The 12,641-nt window shown below is 37.1% G+C and overlaps 1 protein-coding gene across 1 annotated transcript in view; it reads right to left on the reverse strand.

Annotated features, from left to right (window-relative positions):
• The window catches only part of PSMD1 (proteasome 26S subunit, non-ATPase 1), a 94,291-nt gene that overhangs the window by 30,274 nt on the left and 51,376 nt on the right, over positions 1 to 12,641 (reverse strand). The window lies entirely within an intron of this gene.

The following is a 12,641-nucleotide window of genomic DNA, read 5'->3' on the forward strand; positions in this document are numbered from 1 at the left end:
GAAATTGCAGAATTAAAAATCTACAGAATTCTAATTACTGATAATAGAAATCTGCCTTCAATATTCAGAGAATAAATGCAAAGAAAGAGGAATGTGCCAGAGATTCCTCAGCCACAGTTCCACCTTACAGAATTACGGTCATTCCCTTGCGCCTCCTCCATAGTTGGGAATAACCATGGTGATGAGGGGGTACACACTGCTCTATATCCATTCTTAGGTTCCCTGCTTACTCTGTGTTTTGTTTCAGGAGACAGAAGTCATTTATAGAGATTCCAGGATGTTTCCAAAGCTGCATGAAAGATTTACATTTCCCTGTATTACTCTGGTTGAATATTATTATTAAACTGATAAAGTAGCTTTGGTAAGCATAAAATTCTCATTTTTTTGTCTTCAGCAATAACTTTGGTGTGATAATAGAGAAATTGTTCTTTTGTCATCCTCTTACGTTTGTGACAAAGTAAAGGAAAAAAACCAACCCTGACTAATGAAGTATCCGACCTCTAAAAGACTCCCTTGTTATAGTGGTTATCCTTGAGAAGCAGCAGGACAGGTGGGGTAGTAACTAGAAAAAAATGTAAGGAGAGTTTATAGGAGGCTGGTAATGATCTTGAACTAGGTTCTAGTTACAGAGGTATATTCAGTTGTGAAAATTCAAGTTGTAGGCTAATGATTTTGAGCAAGTTTTCAGATGTATGAGTTGTATATTACACTTCAATAAGATCTGTTTTAAAAAAACTATCCATATATTACATTTCAATACATTTTTTTAAAAAGACTATCCCATTGTGAATGAAAGCAGTTATTATCTATAGACCAATTCAAGCCTACAATTCAATGCTGAAATTGTTCTCTAGCTTCAAACTCCGGTGAGTGGTATATTCAAATTTCAAATGGAGTATAGTCAAGTTTATGAAAACTGTCTATAAAAGTGCAATTTTGCTATGAAGGAAGGTTGGATTATTTTGCGGTAAGGGAAGGATGGACAACAGAGCACATCACTGCTTAAATGTGTTCTCAGTTTGACAAAGTTTCCTAGTATGAATAATTTGGAAAAATACTAACAGCAACAATATGGAAAAACAGTTTAGGTTGTGAAAAAAAAAAAAGCAATATATTATCAAGTGGCAGATCTTGGTTCTAGCCTTAGTTTTGCTAATTTCTTAGTATAGGGCACTAGGGAAGTCCCTTACCTTTTCTTTTCTATAATCAGAGATAATTTTTCTTGACTATTTTGCTGGAATAATATAAAAAACAAAGGAGCTAGTAACTTACATGCATCCTGAAATAAACAGTAAGTTCTATAAAGAGGATGCCATGGAGTAAAAAACCCATGTTCAAGTTCCTGTTTTTGTCTATAAATAGTTGGATAATTTAGAAAAGGTTTAATTAACCAAATGCTTTAAGGTTCCTTCATCCCCAAAAAGGAATGGGACTAGAAGTTCCATAAGGTCTGTTCCACTTTACAAAAATTCTGTAGCTTCAATGAGAAATATTCCTATGAAATAAAAATGAAATTTAAAGTGATAGTACACCAAAGAGAGTTATTCTGCAACTTCTAGTTGATAGTGCCATCATTTAAATTTTACTTTTTACTCCTGATAGGCTAAGAACTTAAAGCTCTGTTTATAATGTGATACTCAAAATCTCTGACAAACTCAAGCACTAATTCATTACAAATACCATTCAAGACTGTAAAAGTCTCAAGGGCCAAGAGCTGAGGCTGTCTTATATTTCCACAAATTATTAGCATAGTGCTAGGTACTAAAGATAAAATAATTTTTATTGTATTTTAGTAAAAGACAGAGGGAGACAAACTAAATTTATATTTAGAGACTCTACCAGTTCAAGGCCTAATGGTTAACCACTGAAAAAAATATCAAGACCTTCACTGTTCCCCTTCCCCCTTAAGTTTATAATTCAGCTAAATAATCAAAAAAAGGTAGAGTTAATAAGTACCTGTGAGTGTTACTTCATAAGGGCTGAGTATCTTTTAATTTTATGTGCTTTGAGGTTCCCAGTAGGGAGACCACGTATAGGTTGGTCTGGGGAATGCCTGCTTTAAAAAAATAAAACACGCACTGGGATAGGTAACTACGTTCTGATTTGTAGTTTCGATAAAATTTCTTGGCTTGCAGCTAATAGTCATCTTGTCAATGTTAGTATTTGTGCAAACCTTCCACAGAACAGGAATTGTGCAAGGGTATATGCACAAGTCACTGCCGCATCATCGGCCCATAAACTGTACACATGAATTCTGTTCTTTCCGCTTACTGGCGATTAACTACTGTTTATTGAGTATTTTCTGCAACCTATGTTAAATCATACTAATAAAACAGAAAGCTTTCATGAATAGGGTGTCTTTTTTCTAATTTATCTTCACTAGAGGAGCAAAAGTATAGCAATATACGTATGTAGGCAGACACACTGTTCTAAGCACATGGAGTCCACCCCTGTGGGAAGTCCTTTGGTAGAATTATAAATTCATAATTCATTAGGCAAGTGCCACATGCTAACACAGTGACACAGGAATTAAGACCATATACCTCCCCCACCTTTAACTCCCCTATACTCCCTACCAACAACAGATTCCAAAAAATCTGAGCAGCATCCTAAATTTCAAAGAACTGACTGAATGTCATTAACTACATACACCACCAAACAACTCCACTTACGTCCACAATTCCATACGGAGTAAGAGGAATAAAGAGCATGTCTCCCCTACATTGCTTCTCCTACCATGATCACGCATATGCACCCAGGAACTCAAATCATCTTATTCCCTCACCCCCCACATCTAACCTGCTACCAAGTCAAGCGAAACCCTTGAATCTTGTTTCTGTTTCAAGCCCCAATCACCTCTCACTGGAGATAATACAGTAATTCCTTAAATTATCCTTTTGCCTCTTTTGTCTCCTGTCTTCAGTTTTTTGTGGAAGAGAGAATATGGGCTTAGAATCAGAACGACCTGGATACCAATTCTAGAGCAGCCATTTATTAAGAGAGTGGCAATCACCAAATCTCTCTAAGCTTTCATTGTTCTATCCATAAAACGATACTTGCTCTACTTTGTTTGTGCTGGGGAGAGTTGGTGGTGTGGTATAGTATAATGCTATACTATAACCACTGAAATCTAGATGCATAACCACCAACAGTCTTTGGGTCAGAACCTGGAATTTGGCTACTAGTATGCTATCGTTTGGACTCTTATTTTTACTCAGGGTCCTTACCTCCAGATTTTCTCACTGGCTTTTTAGGGAGCTAATGGCACATAGAATACTTACCCCTTACCTCTAAGCAAGTGCAGGGTATTCAAGGGAAAAACGGACTCACTGCAAAGAGCTTAACCAAATGTATCTTAAAACTTTATTTATTTTATGATCCCTACTTGTTAAAAAAGTATACTTAGAACAGGGCATTAATAATTTCATGAGACTTAGAAAAAATTTTGTCTGGGAACATAAACACTGGGAGCTTAATGCAGAGCTTTACCTAGCTGATTACCATAAAGACTAAACTAGGTTATGAGGGCTATAAACTCAAAAGCACATAAAATTCTTGTAAGTTTCTCAGTTGAAAAACAGCTCCAACTGGGACACATTCTTTAGGAAAGTGTTAAGAAAAGGAATGACACATTCTTTAATAAATTAGCTTAGACATTCAATCTCAAGAGTACAGTAAAACCGTACTATTTTTTGTTTACCTCAATTTTTCAGCAGGTAGCTCTAAAAGGACAAAAGAATCTTTCTAAGCAAAGACAGTAATGCAAACATTTACTGAAAGCAAAACTGCACATTAATCTTTATCCAAACATGTATGCGCATATAATGCATGTATATATTTTAAAATTTAAAGTAATGGGTAATAAATGAAAAAAAAAAAAAGATAAATGATATCATCACCATTTTGCAACCTGGAATAAATTAATGGACCTCAGCATAATTATCAATGACTGCTAACTTCATAAAATGAGAAACAACTAGACCTTATGCACACGGCTAGTCCCGCCCCTCCAGAGAGAGGAGAGAGAGAAGAGAGAAAAATTGAACTACCAATTTACAGAAAATACAGAAGACCAAACACACATTATATTATACATAAGGGTGCAATCAGCAAATTCCATATAGTGGGGGAAACTTGACAGCAATAATGCACTTGTTTCTTCAACAAACTGCAAGGAGGGGAATAAAGAGAGCGGCAATGTAAGGCAAGAGATGGGGTGATACTTACAAATTAAAAGAAAATACACCAAGTATTTAATTCCATTTGCCTTTCTTTCGGTCATTTCAGATGATTCTGATAATCCTTAAATCTTAGCTTTTCTATATAAACATTTGCCTTAGATAAAAATCACAAAATAATTCCTCTAGTTTGTTATAGAACATTCTTGGATTAGCACTTAAACATTCGTTAAATAAGCATTTAAATGACTAATCCCTGATCATCAATAAAAGCTCATCTCTACATCACCATAAACATATTTAGAAAAATAAATGTCTATAAATGGTTAAGTCACAGGAAAAACAGTGGATTTTGTTTGCTGGGTGGGGAGAGGTAGAGAGCAAAAAATCTAATGCCTGAAAAATAATTTTATTAGCATGGAATGTGTTATGTATGAGTTGGTTTATTCAAATACTACGTTTTGATGTGTTGAATTTAAAAGTATATTTACTCAGATAATTACAAGTGTGCTTGCTGGATTTGTTTTCAACAATGGAGCTACATATTGTGGAAATTCAGTCAACTTTTCCTGTTCTCTTTTATTTTTTGGCTAGTTTATTAGAAATAAAGTGAACACTGCCTTGGCTGGTGTGGCTCAGTGGAATGAGTGCCGGCCCGCCTGAGAATCAAAGGGTCGTTGGTTCCGTTCCCAATCTAGGGCACAGGCCTGGGTTGCAGGCCAGGTTCCCAGAAGGGGGTGTGCGAGAAGCGACCACACATTGTTGTTTCTCTCCCTCTCTTACCCTCCCTAAAAATAAATAAATAAAATCTTTTTAAAAAAGTGAATACCATTAGAGGTTAAAAGGAGGGGATATACTTTGTAAAACTGTTTTCATCACAACGTAAAAGAGATGCGTAAGATATCCATTATCAGGAAAATAAGAGAAGAAAAAGTTTCCCAAACATACTTTTTGTTCCGGGAAACTCTATATCCTAAGCTACACTTATTTGTAGTTTTTTATTTTATCAGTTCAGTTTAGTATTTATTGAATATGTACTACACGTAAAATACCACAAGAAAAACAAAATCGCATAGATCCTGTCCTAAACTTTACAAATTTTGTCCTACCTTCAATATCTCCTCTTAAAAAATATCATCTTACTGGACTTTAGAAAAAATAAAAAATTAGTATGGTTTTGGAGAATCTTTTGGTATATTGATAATCAGATTAATTTCTGTCATATAAAATGGGGGAGGGAACATCTTAAAGAGGAATGTAGATTCATGAGATTTATACAAAGAAACTGCTATTTCACCATAAAAAACATGGCTCTTAAAAATCTCCGATAGGCCCTAGCCGGGTAGCTCAGTTGGTTAGAGCGTCATCCCAATATGTCTTAAGTTGTGAGTTCAAACCCTAGTCAGGATACATACAAGAATCAACTAGTGAATGTATAAATAAATGGAAAAACAAATTGATGTTTCTCTCTCTCTCCCTCCTTTTAAAATCAGTAACAATAAAAAAATCTCAGACAGCATTTTTGGACAAATCTGTAATATTCAAAGTTATAACTAGTAAGTCTTTTTTAAAATCCTCACTTGAGGGCATGCTCATTGATTTTAGAGAGAGGGGAAGGGAGGGAGAGAGAGAGGGGGAGAGAAACATGGCTTGGTTGCCCTTTGCACACGTCCAGACTGAACCGAACCTGCAACCTAGGCATGTGCCCTGACTGGGAATCTGGTCTGTGACTTTTCGGTTTATAGGACCACACTCCAACCAACTGAGCCGCACAGGCCAGGCATGCATACTTTGGCCTCTGCTATATACCTTATACTGTTCCATGTACGGCAGGGGGAATTGAGAAGGCCTCCTCGAGCCCTGGTCACAGTGGAGATACATGGGAAATACCCACAGGGAACCATGAGCTCAAGGGTTTTGGAACTGCTCACTCAGTCCTTCCTTAGGCTGGAAGTTGGCAGTGGTGGTCACAAAACCTATGCATTTTACCACCTAAGCCCCCACCTGGCCTATGGATGTTATATCCACATTTTTGGTTTACAGGTTCATTGGTTCTTCAGCCCATGACAAATAAACAGGAGCTCTATCAACGGGCAGGGAAGAAAGGTTGGAGTTTGAATGCTTCTGAGAGCCTGGCTTAGTGCTGGGCATGTCTTAGACTTCAGAACAATGAGGTTGGTACTTTCAATCCCTATTTTACAGGAGTTACAGAATATGCTGTTAGGGGATAGCCAAGAAAGGACAAGAGGAAGAACGGCCAGAGGTTGGGAGGGGCCAGAGAATCCTAACAGCAGGCACAGATCTGTCACCACTTTGTAACACGATGGTTCCTAGCACAACGCTGGATCAAAAAGAGATTTGAGTTATAATGTTTATATAATGCTTATAATGTTAAAAGAGAGCAGGAAGATAGGTAAATAAAAATTTTGGTGCTGCAAAAGAGTTAGAGCATTATTACCACACATACCCCTCTCCCTTTAAATCAGCAAACCAATAAGTAGAGTGGATTACCATCAACCTATAGATTATTAAAGGAATTTATTATTTCCTTGATTTTATAAACACGAACACAAGTATTCTCAGAAAATTTAATTCACTTTTGATACTTAAATAAGTGTTCTGATGATAAAAGTCCACTTCTAATAGCTGATTACAGGTGATTACGGAAGACCTGCAGTGTTAGGGAATCTACACCAAAGATATTTGGGTCCTTTGTGATCAGAGATTATAGTTCCAGGTATAAGGATTCTCGGACTAAAGGACATCATCAGTTCATGATATCACCTATACTATATCTTCACTGATATTTTACAAAGTATCTTATAGCTCTTGGCAGAAGCAGATAAGCGGCTGTCTGGCAATAACCAGGCAATAACCTGACAAAACAGTCAGCATCACCCTTTAGAGAACGATGGAATGTTGTCAAAAACTTAAAAACAGCCAGGGGAAGCTAAATGAAGACACTTGCTGCTGCAGTGTTGTAAGAGTGTGCGATGCTGTTTACCACTGTCCACCTACCCCTTCAGCTCCCCGGAGTGGCAGTGGAGATGGCAGAACCAACGGCAGCCTGTGCTCCAAGAGGGAGCAATGGCAGCTAGCTCCCTGAAGGACCAGTGAAATACCCTGCCTTTGTTTTATCCAATTTAAAGTGCTCTCAGAGCTGGAGCAACTTCCCAGATAATATCTGCTGAAAACATTTAAAGGCAAAAATGCTGGCCAGAGCAGCCTGGGGCAAGGGATAATAGTCGGGACAGGCTATAAACAGGAAGAAACGCCTAGAAAGTAAGAGTGAGGGAAAGGATAATTAAAGGCTTTTATTTAATAGCTCCTGTATATACCAGGGGGATTGCAAAGACCACATGCATGCTCAGGATTGGACGTGCTCAGGAAAGGCCCGAGGAAATCCTAAACTTGCACCTCAGGCTCTGCACAAGCAAGGAGTGAAGGGAGAACGGTACAATGCTGGCTAAACACGGAAGTGCCCCAACAGAGAGCCAACTTGCGAAGACTGGGAGAGGTTTTTTTCCCTTTCTTTTTTTCTTTTCTTGGCTCCAGACCTTTAAGGAAACTGTGAAAACACCAGCTGACCACTAAGCTAATGGAACACAGATAGAATACAGGCTTTTAAAAACTACTGAAAGTACTAAACAACCTACAATTCACAATGAATAGCAGTAACAAACCCTCAGAAGGAGAGAGAATCTGATTTCTTGAGTTGCTAAATTATAATACCCAAGATGTCCAGTTTTCAACAAAATAATTACAAGGCATGCAAAGAAATAAGTACAGCCTCTCCACAGGAAAAAGAGAAATTAATAAACTGGTCCCTGAGGAAGCTCAGGTATTGAAATTAAATAAACTATCATGTATATGCTTAAACAGTTAAAAAAAAGAGAAAAAAGAATAAAAAAAAAAAACCCAAAAAACCAACCCAACAACAAAACAAAACAACCCACCATGGGAAAATAACCAAAGGAAACAGAGCAATGTCTCGCCAAATCGAGAATACAAATAAAGAGGTAAAAATTATAAAAAGAAACCAAACAGGAATTCTGGAACTGAAAAGTACAATAAGTGAAATAAAAAATTCATTAGAGGGAGTTCAACAGCAGAAGTGATCAGGCAGAAGAAAGGATGAGTTAGGTTAATTGAGATTATCCAGTTCGAGAAGCAGGAAGAGGAAAGAATGAAGAAAAATGAACAGACTCTAAGAGACCCGTGGGATACCCTCAAGCACACCAACATATGTGTAATGGGAGTCCCAGAGGGAGAAAAGAGGGAGGGGCAGAAAGAACATTGGAAGAAACAATGGTCAAGACCTTCCCACTTTTGTTGAAAGAGTAGAAACTAACAAACTCCAAGTGGAATAAACTCAGAGATCAGTGAACAAAGATGATGAAGACACATTCTAGTAGGAGACAGAAATAAGTACATGATAAAGTAAGTAAAAAGGTGAAGCAGTACGGAGAACAAAAGTAGTGAATCAAGTAAGGGGCAGTGGAAGAGCCCGGAGAGGAAGGCACAAGCAGCACTGACGAGCAGTCAGGCTATGCTCCAATGACAAGGTGATATTGCACCAAAGACAGAAAGGCCGTGAGGAAGCAAGCAAGCCCTGTGGCTATCTGGAGGAGGAGTGTATTAGGTAGGGCAGTGATTTGCAAGTATGCCACCAGGATTTTTAAAACATGCAATTTCTGACTATTTAGTCAGGAGCACTGACCTCTTTTCCCTTAGATTGTTAAAAAAAAAAAAAAAAGACAATGGCCAACACAATAATAGCCATTTGGTGTACATGAATCAAGATTATACCTATTTTTTTTTTTTTGCAAAAAATGTATTTTTTGGTGTGCTGCAGAATTTTAGCAATTAGCTTACACGTGCCATGAGATGAAAAGGTTTGAAAATTGCTGAGGGAGGGAGAGGAAACAGTACATGCGAAAGTCTCCCGGTGGAACAATGCTTGGCATGTTTGAGGACCAGCAAGGTGGTCAATGGCTTGAGTGCAGTAAAGAAGGCAAAGTAGCTGCGGATGGGCCAGATCATGGGGGGCTTTACAGAAACTTTGGCTTTTACTATGAGTGAAATGAAAGGCCGTCAGAGGATTCTGAGCAAAGGAATAATAAGATCTGACTTTTTAAAAAAGGGTCATTTGGCTATCCTACTGAAAAGAGAGGGCAAAGGCAGAAGGAAGACCAGATAAGAGGCTACCTCAGAAATCCAGTCAAGACATGAGGTGACTTGGATAAGGTGGCAGTAGTATATATATATACATATATATATGTATCATGTATGTGGAACCAACAAGATTTCCTGATGGATAAAATGCAGGATGCAAGAGAAAGACACTGGAAGGATGCAACTATGTTTAACTAACATAAAGGAACCAACAGAGCAGATTTAGAGGGAAAGAGCAGAAGTTCAGTTTTGAACATTCTGAGTTTGAGGGTTTTTTTGGCATTTAATGGAAATAATAAGTAGGTCACTGAACATAAGAGTCTGGAATTTGAAGGAAAGGTCCAGGCTAGAGATACAAATTTGGAAATTACAGTACATAGATAGTATTTAGAGCCACAAATGTGTATGAGATCACTAAGCACAGACAGAGGGGAGAAGAGGTACAGCACTGAGTCTCGAAGGAGACACAATGTCAAGATGTTGAGGAGATGTAAGAGAACAAGTAAAGAAGACTAAGAAGGAACAGCCAGTGAGGTAGGAGAAACTCCAACAGAGTGTGGTCTAGTGGAAGCCAAGAGAAGAAACTATTGTAAGGAGGGGGAAATGATCAATTGGGTCAAATGGTGTTGCGAAGTAGGCAGAGAAGGTTACATCACCTCTCTTTATAAATGCAGACGTTGAAACTCAGAGAAACTGGTTTGTCTGTGGTCTCTTGACCCTTAGGTATGTTGCTGGTCTCATTTCATGGCCACAGAATAACAGCCATTAGCTTAGAAAAGGTGTCTTACCAGTTTCTTTAACAAGTGGATGGAAACCACAGCCAAAGAGTGAATGGAGGAAGAAAATGAAGAGGGAGATGAAGTCAGGAGAGGACAGGAAACTGAGGGAACTCTGCCTATTAAGAGGGTAGAATAGGATTTAGAAGATTCTGTAACAAAAACAGAGAACAAGGAGGATGGGGTGATTCTGAAGCCAAGAAAATATATAAGTTTTAAGGAGAAAAGTTTCGTCAGCACTGCTGACTATTGCACAAAATCAGTAACCGGTGTTACTCAGTGACTTTCTCAGAGTTGTTTTAGTAAAATGTTGGGGATAACAATCTGATTGTAAGGGTTACAGACTTGGGTAGAAAAGGACAGGCAATCCTTTAAAAGAGCTTGATAACGAAGGCAAGAGACTTAAGGGATAAAGAGAGGTTTTATTTTTCATTAATTGGAAATCAGAACATGTTCGCAAAAAAGAAGTTACAGCTAAGAAACTATATTCAAAGTATGGATTCTATAAGCAAAAAGGAAGATATCTTAATTCAGCAGGATTGCAAAGTATATATAGTAAAGAGGTCAGATCAAAAAATTAAGTGAAAGATAATTTGGAAAAGAGGAATGACAATATAATTCCAAAGAACAGAGTGAATTCAAAATAAAGACATTTTGAGAAGACAAGGTGAAATAAGATAGAGCTTTCTGACTGGTCTAAGTCTTTCACTGAAGTACAAGATGAATTCACTCATCAGTAGAGACTGACTGAAGGAGTCTAAAGAGAATAGATTAAATTTGTAATAGTGATTCTTATAATTTTAGCTCTCTCACTGATCTTCTCAAAGAGAATGAACAAGAAAGGAATTAAAAAAAAAAAAAAAGAAAAAGAAAAGAAACCAAGAAATATTTGAGTGCACTGCAGGCCCTGCTGAAGAGAGCTGCTAGTCTTACTTCCACCCTGTTTGTATAATGATCAATGTGCTTGTTTGTCTCCCCACTAGAACATGAAGTAGTAAGGGTAGATAATGTTTATCTTGCTCATCACTTTATCTCCAAAGCAAATGGAACTCAACAAATACATGGCATGAATATGAATACATAATGGACAAAAATCTACATATTGTTAAAAATTCCTTAATAGTTGGTGACTGACAGATATTATCACTGAGAGTTAAAAAAAAGCCCCTGGCTGACATTTAAGTTGTTGCCCTAGGCCCATGAAAGATATTAGGCTGCCTTTTAAGTCAAAATTAGAATTTGTTCAATAAACTTAAAAGACATTAGGGATAAAATTCAGTATTTTATTTTAAATTAAAAAAAGATTCTATTTATTTACTTTTAGAGAGAGGGGAAGGGAGGGAGAAAGCGAGGGAGAGAAACATCAATCTGTTGCCTTTTGCACACCCTCAACCGGGGACTTGGCCTGCAACCCAGGCATGTGCCCTGATTAGGAATTGAACCAGTGACCTTTAGGTTTGTGGGACAGTGCCCAACCCACTAAGCCACACCAGTCAGGGCAAAATTCAGTATTTAAAAAAAAAAATGCACCAATTAGATTTTGTAGTTATGGTCAAATTATAGTCTGATTCTCACCTTTAAGCTACTTTAATTATTATTTGGAATTCCTGATAAATAAGAAATTCTATACAAATGAAGTTTTAATGTATTCGAGATGTCACTCTACCTTTAAGAATCATACTTTTATATCATTCTGGAATGAAATCTTCTTACAAATGCATATCACATATTCCTGCCACCCAAAACAGAACTGAATAAAGATTTAACCTTTTCTTAAAAAACGTGAGAGCCACCACTATGATGTCAATTATTATATCACACAGACAGTTGTGGAAAACTGTTATACATGAGCTATAAGTCTATTAAGAAGACCTACACACCCATACTATTTAATTCCTGTTTCTTCAGTTGGCCCTGTTTGCTATTATCAAAGTGCTTGTCCAATTTTTAATTTGTTACTGTACTGTGGAGCATGCAGGGAAATGTGTGGGTTGAAACTATCTCAAGAGGGAACTTATCACTGAACATTCTTTTGTACTGTGTCGTTTTACCACCATGTGCAAATGTTATTTTCATTAAAGAGGGGAAGAGACAGTTTTTGTGAGTTGTGTGTGTAGAGCAGAAAGATCTGGATTAGGGACTTATAAGCTGCCTTCTATTTAATATGAGTGAGGTTTTACAGCACAATTTACTTATTTGCCAACTGAGTTTTTTGTCTACCCTTTTATTTATTTTTTAGCTTTCTTTCTGATTCTCAGCTATGCTTCTAATAACTCAAGGTTACCACACACGTAGTTGTTGTAACTAGTTAGGTTCCTTAGCCATTAAGCTAATTTAAAAATTAAAAAATAAAAATAATCCGAGTACCAATTTTAACTACTTTAAGGTTTTTTTTTTAAGTGGGTGAACGTGGGTGAGAAAGGTTAGTATTGACAAAGTAGTATAACAATAATAGTTAGTATTTTTATAAAGAATACTTAAAAAATTTTATCTATAAACACAAACCAATGAA

Source organism: Phyllostomus hastatus, unplaced genomic scaffold, assembly GCF_019186645.2.
Source record: "Phyllostomus hastatus isolate PE091 unplaced genomic scaffold, TTU_PhHast_1.1 phas_contig_477, whole genome shotgun sequence".
NCBI classification, from domain to species: Eukaryota; Metazoa; Chordata; class Mammalia; order Chiroptera; family Phyllostomidae; genus Phyllostomus; species Phyllostomus hastatus.